At 35.5% G+C, this 12,639-nt stretch overlaps 1 long non-coding RNA gene and 1 pseudogene across 1 annotated transcript in view; one reads left to right on the top strand and one right to left on the bottom strand.

Moving 5' to 3' along the window:
• Positions 1-12,533, bottom strand: part of LOC140529564 (interferon regulatory factor 6-like) — a 30,473-nt pseudogene extending 17,940 nt beyond the window's left edge.
• LOC140518465 (uncharacterized) overlaps positions 1-12,639 on the top strand; it is a 270,745-nt gene that overhangs the window by 49,601 nt on the left and 208,505 nt on the right. The window lies entirely within an intron of this gene.

The following is a 12,639-nucleotide window of genomic DNA, read 5'->3' as shown; positions in this document are numbered from 1 at the left end:
TCTGCATCTGCAGCACGACCGACCTTTTGCGAGAGGTTTGCAGGTCCCTCTGGAACAGAAATCTCCTTCGCTCCACCATTCTGTGGCCTCACTGCTCCAGAATTCGCCGTGAATTACTTTATTGTTGTATGGGTCGTGGGCTCGGAGCTATGTGTGTTTGCGTCTTTCTACTCTGCCATCTTGGCTCCGCCCCCTATGTGTTTTAATTCTGAAAACTTCAACTTGACCTATTAAAAATGAGAAATGTATGAAAAGGAAAGATATAGATCTTTATAATCATTGTTTCCATTGAAAGTTGAATTTATGCAAGTCAGTTACTGCAAAAGGTTCCAGAAACCACCTCAGTTAACATTTGATCTCCTAGGGCAAGCAAAGAAATTTGACAGTGAACAGCAATACCTGCAGTACTGGCAGAAGATGAAGAACAGTGTTGCCTCATAAGACAGCAAAAAGCATTGGAAGTGAAAAGAAGTTGGAAGAAAATTTGGCATGAGATCAAACCAAGCCATATCATTCCAAGAGAATTTGTAGATAAACCTGGCAGGAGGACAACAGACAGGCAGAAAATATAACAGATTTGTCATCATTCTTATATTCCATTTTTATCACTAATGACGGCAAATCTACCACATTTGGATTATAGCACCTCAATCCAAGATATGTTATATTAACAATCAGAAATGCCACCTACCAAGATAAAGTTGAGAAGCTCAACTGTGCATGGAGGAGATCTCTGCTTGAGGTGTCACAGTTTTATAAGCATTGAGAGATTGCTTTACAAAATATTTCAGAAAGGATTAAAGAGTGCCAAAAGAATGAGAAAAAAAATCAAGAGCAATATACCTACTGCCATACTTCCTTTCCTGCACATTTTCTCATTTTTATTTAGTCTTTATGAGAATGGCTGATATACCAGTTGTGATGCAGTGAAAAGAATATTGAGCAAGGAAGCAGCAGAGAACTGATTTCAAGTCTTACTTTTGACATTTACTGAAAGTGGCACCATGAGCAAGTTACTTAACCTTTCTGATCATCAATTTCCTCAGGAGCTAAATGGAGATAGTAATACTGGTAGTATTTGCCTCACAGGGTCAGTGGAGGATTAAATGAGATATTGGAGGTAAAGCACTTTGCAAATCTTAAATTCATATATAAATGTAAGCTATCAGCTACTGAAGCTATATGATAAAAAAATGGGAAAAGAGTAATCAGGTTTTTCTACAGCAGAATTTATCTTTACCATTACCCAGACGACTAAAGGGTAGAGAATATGCAATATCCTCCCATATTTAGTTTTTGGTGATTATACACGCATTATGTCCCATTATGTATACTTATATATGTATATATACTATACATACACACACACATATATTCACACACAATTATATCACATTATATATACATTTGTTTTTATACACATGCATATACATATGCTATTATACATAATACACATAATACATGTAATATTATATATGCATAGACAGGCACACACACCTTCAACTTGATAAAGCAGTCTTAAAGATTCTCATCTAACATATGTATTCTCATACATATTTAAGGTTTCTGTGTTCAAAAATTCTGAAAATTTTCCCGTCCACTCTTTAGGCTACATAGTACAAAATATTAGAATAGTATTTTAACCTTAATCTTTAGATGAGAAATCCATATGCCAATCTAATCATAGTATTTCTTTAGCTATCAATTCCAAAACAATGTTCTGCACTAAAACTTCTCATCTCTTACCAAAGTTCTAACTACTATGGGAAAACTAGATGGAAATTCAATGAGAAATTCATCTCCCTGAGGACAGAATTTGGGTGATGAATGTCTAAGGGTAGAAGCTTCTTCACCGATATATTTATTCTTAATCTCTGCCTTGACCTGGTAAAAGTACTAATTGGATTATTAGAAGAAAGAAGTCTTTGATTGCTTCAGTTAATGGAAATATCTTTTGTATTCACCTATGACTAGGTGGAAAGGAGAAGCCTTAAGAGTTATCAAAGAGATTAATTCATTTTACGAAAACAATTCTCTAGGATGCAGTGACATTTTAACTTACTATTATTCTGAGACTATTATTTAAGCTCAAAACTCTTGCTCAGTTTGACTGGAATGTTGTCTCTTGTATTCTCCTTTAATTCTAGTACCTTCCCTCTTTTGACTATTTCCAGTCATCCATAAAACTTGTTTCTACTTAGTGATTTATACCTTCTCTCCTCGCTTAGACTGTGAGATTCTTGAGAGCTGGGATTATCTTTTTTTCCTTTCTTTGCATTCTCCAGTATTTACCACAATGTCTGGTACATAGTAGGTGCTTCATGAATATTTAGGGACTGAAATTATTATAAATTGTAATTTCAAAATGGATTGTGTTGAAGAAATTTTCAAGGCATTCCATTCAATTACCTAATTATTAGTGGCAAACATTAAACTGGAACATATTTTATGGCCAAAAATGTTCTTCATTGTTATTGTAAATATCCTGCTTGAAATCCAAATGGAAGACAGATTCCAGAGAGATGAGAATATCCTCCAAATCTTTTTATGTCAATTGTTTCAAGCCTGAGAACATTGCGGAGCCTTCTAAATGAAATTCATAGTTAATAAAAATGGAATATCCTAAGCATCCACATGTGAAAACCAAGTGGATGAAAAATGCCTATTGTTGATGCTATAAGCTGTCAGATAGACACTCTTAGTGTATGAATACCACATATGTCTGGGAGAGATATTGCAAATGAACATTGAATTGGTCCTAGAACTTCATAGGAGGAACAGCATGTTGGATTTTACCTGAAAGTTGTATAATGTTTCAAATGATTCCAAGTTGCCCTCCATCAAAAACAAAACAAAACCAAAAACAAAATACCTTTGTGAAAGCAATGTACTCCAAATGATGTTGTATTATTGTATTTCATGAAACTCTTAAGCCTACAAAGTCAGTTTGAGTGGCCCAAATGTCAATAGAAAGAATTGTTGTCACATAGAGATGGTAGTATACTAACATTGATTAAGCATAAGTAATATAAGACCTGTCATTCAGGAAAAGTAAAATTAGAAAATAAAATGGACCAGTTATATCACGAAAGTAAGGAATAATATTAATAGATTGAATAACAGATATGTGGCTAAGTGAATAGAATGATACATCTGGAGTTAGGAAAGCCTGACTTCAGACCAAGGTTCAATAACTTATCAGTTGTATGACCTTGGCAAAGTTTTCCTCTGCTTGACTCAATTTCCTTTCCTGTAAAATAAGGATAATAATAGCACCTACCTCTCAGGGTTGTTGTAAGCATCAAAAATGGTACATAAACAATAGCTATTTGATGATGAGAATGATGATGAATGCTAACCAGTACTCACAAAATGTTAGTAGAACCAGTAGAAAGTCTGGGTTGAGTTAGTTCTTTGTAGATGATCTATAGGAAAAAAATGGACAAGAATTTCCCTAGATGACAATGTCTGGATAGGTTGAAATTTGTGTTCATGGAGGTAGTACCCATCACAGTCAACAAGCAATTAACTATCATTTATTAAGTACTTACTTAAGTCAAGCATTCTGCTAAGCAAAAATTGGTCTCTACCATCAAGGAGCTCACATTCTACTGGAGGAAACCACATGTAAAAATCACAACATGCAAGAGGAATATTGAGGTGATGTAGGTGACCTTATAGGGGATGGCACGAACAGCTAGGGAGATATGAAGACTTCTGAAGGAGGTGACACTTGAACTAAGTCTGAAAAGAATCTGGGTATTCTAACTAAGCTTGGAAGATGAGAGGGAGAACATTCCAAGCATGGGGCAGGACCATTGCAAAGGTATGAAGACAGGAGATAAAGAAAATTTTATCTACAAGGAACAGCATATAGGTCAGTACTGCTTAATGGTAAAGAGCATAGAGCATAGTACAATATAAGATTGGAAAGGTAAGAAGGAGTCAGTTTGTGAAGGACTTTAAATGCTAAACAAAGGACTTGACAATTGATCTTAGAGGCAATAGAGAACTCCTGGGGTTTACTGAGAAAGGGGCTGACACAGGCCAACTTATGCTTTAGGAAAATTACTTTGCCAATGGTGAAAAGAACTGAAATGGTGAATCTATTGAACTATATTAGGAATGGTTTTCTTTGAGCTGATACTCAAATAGGCTTTGAGATTGAACCTGTTATTTTGAGGAAACTTCTACAAATACAGTTCTCTGTAACTTATAGTCTTTGTTGTTGTTCATTTGTTTCAGTCATGTCTGAATCTTTATTTAGAATTCTCTTGCAAAGATATGAGTGGTTTGACATTTCCTTCTCCAGTTTGTTTGACAGATGAGGAAACTGAGAAAATAGGGTTAAGTGACTCCCTCAGGGTCACACAGCTAGTAAGTATCTGAGGTTGGATTTGAAATCAGGTCTTCCTAACTCCAGATTCAGCATTCTATCCACCATGCCATAGAACTGCCTTAGAGGCACACACACACACACACACACACACACACACACACACACACACACAAATGTAGAATTAAAGTATTCTTTATTTTAACGAAATATTTAAATATGCTTTCATATTAGAGAAAAATAACTTTATAATGAATAAAATGAAAGCTAAAATAATTATCCAATAGCATTTAGGTTCATCCTGTCAGTAGATAATTATGACGATTTAATAGCTAACTCAATAGAATAAATAGCCACTATAATACATAATATAATATAAAAATATGAAATAATAAATAAGCACCCACTATGTGCAAGATCAGATCCAATATAGTTATGGACAGAGAAATGACATTGTAGACAGAGCTGAGTTCAAATCCTGCTTCTGACACTTAACCACTCTACATTCTAGGCAGCTCTCTACCATTGTAAATTGCAGAGTAATTATTGGTCTAAATCAGTAGAATGAATATCCTCTCTTTACTAGAAAATTTCTATTATTAAGTAAAACCAACAAACATTTATTAAGGATCTACTATGAGCCAGGAACTGTATTAAATGGTGGAGATACAAAGGAAGGCAAAAAAAAAGTCCTTCCTCTTAAGGACCTCACAGGCTAATGGGGAATAAAGCATGCAAATAACTGTGTATCAACAATATGTGTGTGTGTGTGTGTGTGTGTGTGTGTGTGTGTGTGTGTGTGTGTGCATGATAAATTGGAAGTATTCTTAGAAGGAAAGTGATAAGATTGAAGAAGACTAGCCAAGGCTTTCTTACAGAAGGTGGAGTTTTAGCTGAGACTGAAAGGAAGCCATGAAAAGATGGAGGCAGTGATGAAGTGGGAGAAAATTTGGAGCCTAAGAGATAGTTAATGAATACACCCAGTGTTAGGAGACAGACTCTCATGTTGGAGGAACAGAAAGGAAGCCAGGTCACTAATTCTCAGCCACATTAAGTGGCCTGTTCTAAGAAAGCCACAGTAGGTGGAGGGGAGTGAGGTTTAATATGACCAGAAAGGTTTGAAGGGACTAGGTCAGAGGTGGGGAACCAGTGGCCTCGAGGTCACATGTGGCCCTCTAGGTCCTCAATTGTGGCCCTTTGACTGAATCAAAACAGATCCTTTCTGTGAAGTTTGGATTCAGTCAAAAGGATACACTTAGATTTCCACCTGTGGCCTCATGGCCACAGGTTCCCCACCCCTGGACTAGGTTATGAAAGGCTTTAAAAGTCAGACAGAAGATAATGAATATATTTCTCCCTAGAAGTAATAGAGAGCCTATGAAGTTTATTGAATAAGAGGTACATGGTCAGATCTGTACATTAGTAAATATAGGTAGATTAAAGCAATGTCGTTTTGTGTATCCCTGGCCCTGTTGGTATTGGAGCCCCAGGACTGCTTGTAGCACCTTTCTTTTTCTGCTGAAGCAATAAGAAGTCCTTTTGTTCCTTCTGCCCATGTTGGGGGATCACCCTTGCTGGTGAACTTGATAAACCCACATCGGTTCCAAAACTTTCTGCTTTTAGTGTCAAGTTGTTCTGCTATTGACAACTTTATCTGCAAAAGATCATTTTGGCAGCTGAATAGAAGATGGATTAGATTGGAGGGAGATTTGTGGCAGGGGACCAACCAGTATGCTATTGCAATTGTCCAGGTGTGAGATCATGTGGGCATATTTCAGATACTATATTACTACAGTCATTGACTGTTGTGTATTGTGTACCTAATCTATTCTGCTGATTTACCAGTCTATTTTTCAGCCAGTACCAGATTGTTTTGAAGATTAGCACTTTGTAATACATTTTGATATCTAGTACTGCTAGACCACCTTCCTTCACAATTTTTTCACTGATTCCCTTAATATTCTTAACTTTTTATTCTTCCAGATTTTTTTCTATTTTTTCTAGCTATAATTTTTTTTTGGTAATTTGGTGATTCAGTAATTTAGTATGGCACTGAATATGTAAATTAATTTAGGCATAATTATCTTTTATATTAAATTGTTTTACCTACCCATAGGCAATAAAAATTTCTCAGAATCTCAAGTATTTTATATTGTCTACAATTATTTCAAATGGAACTTCTCTACCTATCTCTTCCTGCTGGACTTTGTTGGTAATATACATAGAAATGCTGATGATTTATGTAGGATTATTTTATATATTGCAACTTTGCTAAAGTTTTTAATTTTTTAAAGTTAATTCTCTAGAATTCTCTAAGTATACCAACATCTAGTGACAGTCTTGTTTTTTTATTGTCTATTTTAATTCTTTCAATGTCTTTTTTCTTTTCTTATTGCTCTAGTTATGATTCCTAGAAGAATATTGCATAGTAGTGGTAATTGGCATTCCTGCTTCATCCCTGATCTTACTTGAAAAGCTTCTAGATTATCTTCATTACAGATAATGCTTATTGATGGTTTTAGATAGATACGACTTAAGAAAAAATCCATTCTGATAGTTTCCTAGTATTATTTTTATTTTAAAATATGTTTATTTAATATTTTATTTTCCCCAATTAAATGCAGAAAGAATTTTAGCATTCATTTAAAAAAAATCATGCATTCCAAATATTCTCTACCCTCAATGAGAAAGCAAGCAATTTGATATAGATTATATGTATGCAGTCATGTGAAACATATTATCATATTAGTCATGTGACAGACAGAAGTAGTTTTCCTAATATTGAACCAGCTCTGTAATCCTGGTATAATTTCTATCTAGTCACAGTGACAAATTTGTGATATAGTACTGTAATTTCTCTGCTAGTACTTTATTTAAAATTTTGTATTAATATTAATTAGGGAAATTGCTCTATAGTTTTCATTCTCTGTTTTTGCTTTTCCTGGTTTAGATATAAGCATCATATCTGTGTTGTAAAGGGAATTTGGTGGAACTCTTTTTTTACCTATTTTTCTAAATAGTTTGTATAGTATTAGAATTAATTATCTTTCCAATGTTTCATGGAATTCATTTGTGAATCTATCTTGTTCTTAGGGATTTTTTCTTAGGAAGCTCATTTATATTTTGATTTCTTTTTACTAAGGTAGAATTATTTAAGTATTCTATTTCCTCTTCTGTTAATCTGGCCGATTTGCATGTTTTAACCATTCATCCTTCTTGTTTTATTGTTACATTTACTGGAATGTAATTGAGCAAAATAATTTCTAATTTCATCTTCATTAGTGGTGAATTCACCCTTTTCATTTTATATATATGTATACATATACATATATATATATATATATATATATATATATATATATATATATATATATATATATATATATATATATATATAATTTGGCAAAAGAACTTTAAAAAAATGAGTTTAATCAATAGCTTATTCTTCCCCCCCTCCATAAAACCACTACCTAGTTTTATTTATTGGTTCAAAGATTTTCTTACTTTCAATTTTATTAATCTCACCCTTGATTTTCAAAATTTACAATTTGGTGTTTAATTTGGGATTTTTAATTTGTTCTTTTTGTAGTTTCATGTGCAATTCATTGTTCAGCTCCTTTTCTATTTTATTAATGAAAGTATTTAGAGATGCAAAATTTCCTCTAAGTATTACATTGGCTGCATCCCATAAATTTTGGTATGTTGTTTCATTGTTGTTATCTGTTGGGATTGGAAGCTCAATTCCGTGTGGACGGTCTCGGGCGGGTAAAAGTGGAACTTCTAAATCTTAGAGTCTTACGAGGCCCTCCATGAACAGTGGGGGTTCGAGAAGGTCAGACCGAGCTAGCTCGGCTAGCTCGGGTATTTCCGCCTCTCCCCGGGAGATACGTGATGGGTGGAGTCTCCCTGCCCTCGAGATTGTCCCGGATTGGAGCACACCTAGTTACCTAACAGCACGGTATTGAGATGCAAACTGTGTGGCTGAAGATTAAGTAGGATTGAGGAAGCCAGAAAGCTCTCTCTTAGCACGTGTGGAGCCAAAGAGAAAAGTAGGGCTCCGCTTCTTTTCTTTCCTCTCTCCCCTCCCCCTCTCTCCCCGCTTGTACTTCTACTTCCAATCCCTTAAGCTTAGCCTCCTTAGGAAATCTCCCCCTCTTCCTCCTAAGGAAGACACCCCTGCACTTGTAAACTAGACCCTGAAATAAAGCTCAACCCCTGTTTGACTCTGGAACGTCCTTTCTCTCATACGTTTATCCGGTTTGGCCAACCGAAGACCTGGGACAGGTAAGAAAGACTCGGGTAGCCCAATACAGGCCTCTAGGCTTGGCAGTTATCCTCTTTAGTGAAATTATTGATTGTTTCTATGATTTGTTCTTTGACTCACTCATTCTTTAGGATTAGATTATTTAGTTTCCAATTACTTTTTAATATATTTTCTACAGTCTTTTTTTTGAATATAATTTTTTATTATGGTCTGAAAAAATGCATTTAATATTTCTGCTTTTTTTTATTTGGTTGTGAAATTTTAATGCCCTAATATATGCTCAATTTTTGTGAGGGTGCCACTTAGAGGTGAGATAAAGGTATATTCCTTTCTATTCCCTTTCAATTTTCTCCAGAGTTCTTTCCCATGTAATTTCTAAAATTCTAGTGATCTCCTTAATTTCTTTCTTGTTCACTTTATGGTTAGATTTATCTAATTCTGATAGGGGAAAGTTACAAGGTGCCGTGCTAGTATAGGTTTACTATTTTCTCCCATAACATAAATTTTACTTTAGATATTTGAATGGTATTCCATTGGATGCATATATATTTAGTATTGATATTACTTTATTATCTATGGTGCATTTGAGCAAAATAGCTTCCACTTATCCCTTTAAATTAGGTCTATATTTGTTTTGATTTGTATGAGAACATGATTGCTACCAATGCTTTTTCTTAAAACCACAGCTGAAGCAAAATAGACTCTGCTCCCGTCCTTTCTTTGTGAACTTCTTTGTTTCAAGTAGGTTTCTTGTAAACAATGTACTGTCACATTCTGGTCTGTTTCTGTTTCATGGTGAGTTATTACCATTTCCACTCACAGTTATGAATATTAACTGTGTATTTCTCTCCATCCTAATTCTTCTTATTTGTTCTTCTTTCTCCTTCTTTTTACCCTGTCCCTCTTCACAAGCCTGTTTAGTTTTTGACCACCATCTCCTTTAATCTGACCTCCTCACCTTCTCTTATCCTTTCCCCCTATTACTTCCCTGTAGGATAAGATAGATTTCTGTTCCCAACTAAGTGTGTATGTCATTCCGTCTTTGAGCCAATTCTGATGAAAGTAAGATTCAAATGTTGCTCACCACCCTCATCTTCCTCTCCATTGTAAAAGTTCTTCCTTTCATGCCTCTTTTATGTGAAATAATTTTCCCCATTCTTCCTCTCCAGTCTGTTTTCTTTCAGTGCATCCCCCCTTTTACCCCTTTATTTTATTTTTTGAAATCATTCTATCATAGTCAACTCACTCCCTCACCTTCTGTTTATGTGTACTCCTTACGATTGTTCTAGTAAAGAGTTATGGTTATTATATTCCCATATGGGGATATGAATATTTTAACGTTATTGACTCCCTTATGATTTGTCTTCCCTACTAGCTTTTTATGCTTTTCTTGAGTCTTTTATTTGAAAGTCAAATTTTCTATTTAGCTCTGGTCTTTTCATCATGAATACCTGAACATTATCTTTGTCATTAAATCTCCATTTCTATCTTCCCTCCCCACCAATGGATTACATCAGTTTTGCTAAATAGGCTCTTCTTTGTTGTAAACCTAACTCTTCTGCATTTCAGAATATCATATTCCAAATCCTATGATTCTTTAATGTGGAAGCTGCTAAATTTTGGGTTATGCTGACTGTGACTCCATGATATTTGAATTTTTTCTTTCTGGCTGTTTGCAGTATTTTTCTCCTTGACTTGGAAACTCTGGAATTTGGCTATAATATTCTTGGGAGTTTTCATTTTTGAATCACTTTTATGAGATGATTGCTGTATTCTTTCCCTTTCCATCCCCTCCTGTTCATTTCTAGGATATCAGGATAATTTTCCTTGATAATTTCTTGAAATATGATGTTCAGGGCCTTTTTTTCATCACAGCCCTCAGGTAATTCTTAAGTTATCCCTTCTGGATCTATTTTTCAGGTCAGTTGTTTCTCAATAAGCTATTTCACTTTTTCTTCCATTTTTCATTATTTTGTTTTATTGTTTCTTGATGTCTCATGGAGACATTAGCTTCCACTCCTCTAATTCTAATTCATAAGGAGATGTTTTCTTCAGTGAATTTTTCAACATTTTTTTTCCATTTGGTCAACTCTTTTTTTCTAGAACTTGTAAATATATTTATATAAAACAAAAGTGAGACCAAAAGTACAGATATTTACCCCTCACTCATACTGCCAAAGACTGGAGGGAAACATTCCCTCCTGAACAATCTTGGTCTCCAAGGAGAAGGACTCAAACTTAATTTCTTAGATACACCCCACCAAGTTTACTTCCAAATGCAGATGGATGATAGTATAGATCTGCTGCTCTGCTACCGCTCAAGTAGATAAGATAGTTTCTTTGAGTCTTGCTCCTCCCCAACTTGTTTTCAGCAAATACTAACATGAACCTAGCTCCTAGACTCTATAGTTCACTTGCTGAAACTTTGAAGCACTCAAAGTCATAGCTGTCTCCAGTTTCCTTCACCTTTCCATGCATCGCTTGATTGTTGTGTTTGAAAGTCAAATTTTTCTATTCAGCTCTGGTCTTTTCATCAAGAATGCTTGAAAGTCCTCTATTTCATTGAATGACCATTTTTTCCCCTGAAGTATTATACTCAGTTTTGCTGGGTAGGTGATTCTTGGTTTTAATCCTAGTTCCTTTGACTTCTGGAATATCATTTTCCAAGTCCTTCTATCCCTTAATGTAGAAGCTGCTAGATCTTGTGTTATCCCAATTGTATTTGTACAATACTGGAATTGTTTCTTTCTGGCTGTTTGAAATATTTTCTCCTTGACCTGGGAACTCTGGAATTTTGCTACAATATTCCTAGAAGTCTTTCTTTTTGAATCTTTTTCAGGAGGTGATTGGTGGATTCTTTCAATATTTATTTTACCCTCTGGTTCTAGAATATCAGGGCAGTTTTCCTTGATAATTTCATGAAAGATGATGTCTAGGCTCTTTTTTTGATGGCTTTCAGGTAGTCCCATAATTTTAAAATTGTCTCTCCTGTATCTATTTTCCAGGTCAGTTGTTTTTCCAGTGAAATATTTCACATTGTCTGCTATTTTTTCATTCCTTTGGTTTTGTTTTATAATTTCTTGATTTTTCAGAAAGTCATTAGCTTCCATCTGTTCCACTTTAATCTTTAAGGAATTATTTTCTTCAGTGAGATTTTGGACCTCCTTTTCCATTTGGTCAGTTCTGCTTTTTAGGGCATTCTTCTCTTCAGTGGCTTTTTGGATCTCTTTTGTCATTTGGGTTAGTCTATTTTTTACAGTGTTATTTTCTTCAGCATTTTTTGGGTCTCCTTTAGCAATCAATTGACTCATTTTTTGTTGCATCACTCTCATTTCTCTTTCCAGCTTTTGCTCTACTTCTCTTACTTGATTTTCAAAATCCTTTTTGATCTCTTCCTTGGCCTGAGACAAATTCATATTCTTCTTGGATGCTTTAGATGGAAGACCTGTGACTTTGTTGTCTTCTGTTTGCATGTTTTGGCCTTTCTTGCCACCAAAGTAAGATTCTATAGTCTGATTCTTTTTCTGGTTATTGCTTATTTCCCCAGTCATTTACTTGATTTTTGAGCTCTTTGTCAAAGTAGTCCTCTGCTTCCAGTGGGGAGGGTGTGCACTGTCAGCTGCACAATCCCCCTTCAATTGGTGGGCCTAGAGCTCCAGTAACAGTCTGTGCCTCTGCACCTGCCTACTGTGGCTGTTGTGGTTTCCTTTCCCTGCTTCTAGCTCTGCTGCCCTGGTGCTGGGATCAGACCACTCCACTCTCCCACACTGGTCCCAAAAACTTTTTTTACTTACCTTCCAATTTGTCCTCTGCATTTTGGGGTCGTGAAGTCTGGAAAATGCCACAGGTGACAAAGATTCGGTCCCCCCAAGGGCTGCTCAGATGCCCTCTGTGTAGATCATGCTGGACTGCCCCCTCCCCGCAGTGTGGCATGATGGACACTTCCCAGCAACCTTCCAGGCAGTCTTGGACTGAAAATTTGCTTTACTCTGTCATTCTGTGGGTTCTGCAGCTCCATAATTTGTTTAGAACCATTTTT

Source organism: Notamacropus eugenii, chromosome 1, assembly GCF_028372415.1.
Source record: "Notamacropus eugenii isolate mMacEug1 chromosome 1, mMacEug1.pri_v2, whole genome shotgun sequence".
In the NCBI taxonomy this organism is placed as follows: Eukaryota; Metazoa; Chordata; class Mammalia; order Diprotodontia; family Macropodidae; genus Notamacropus; species Notamacropus eugenii.
This window is presented reverse-complemented; position numbering and strand designations above follow the sequence as displayed.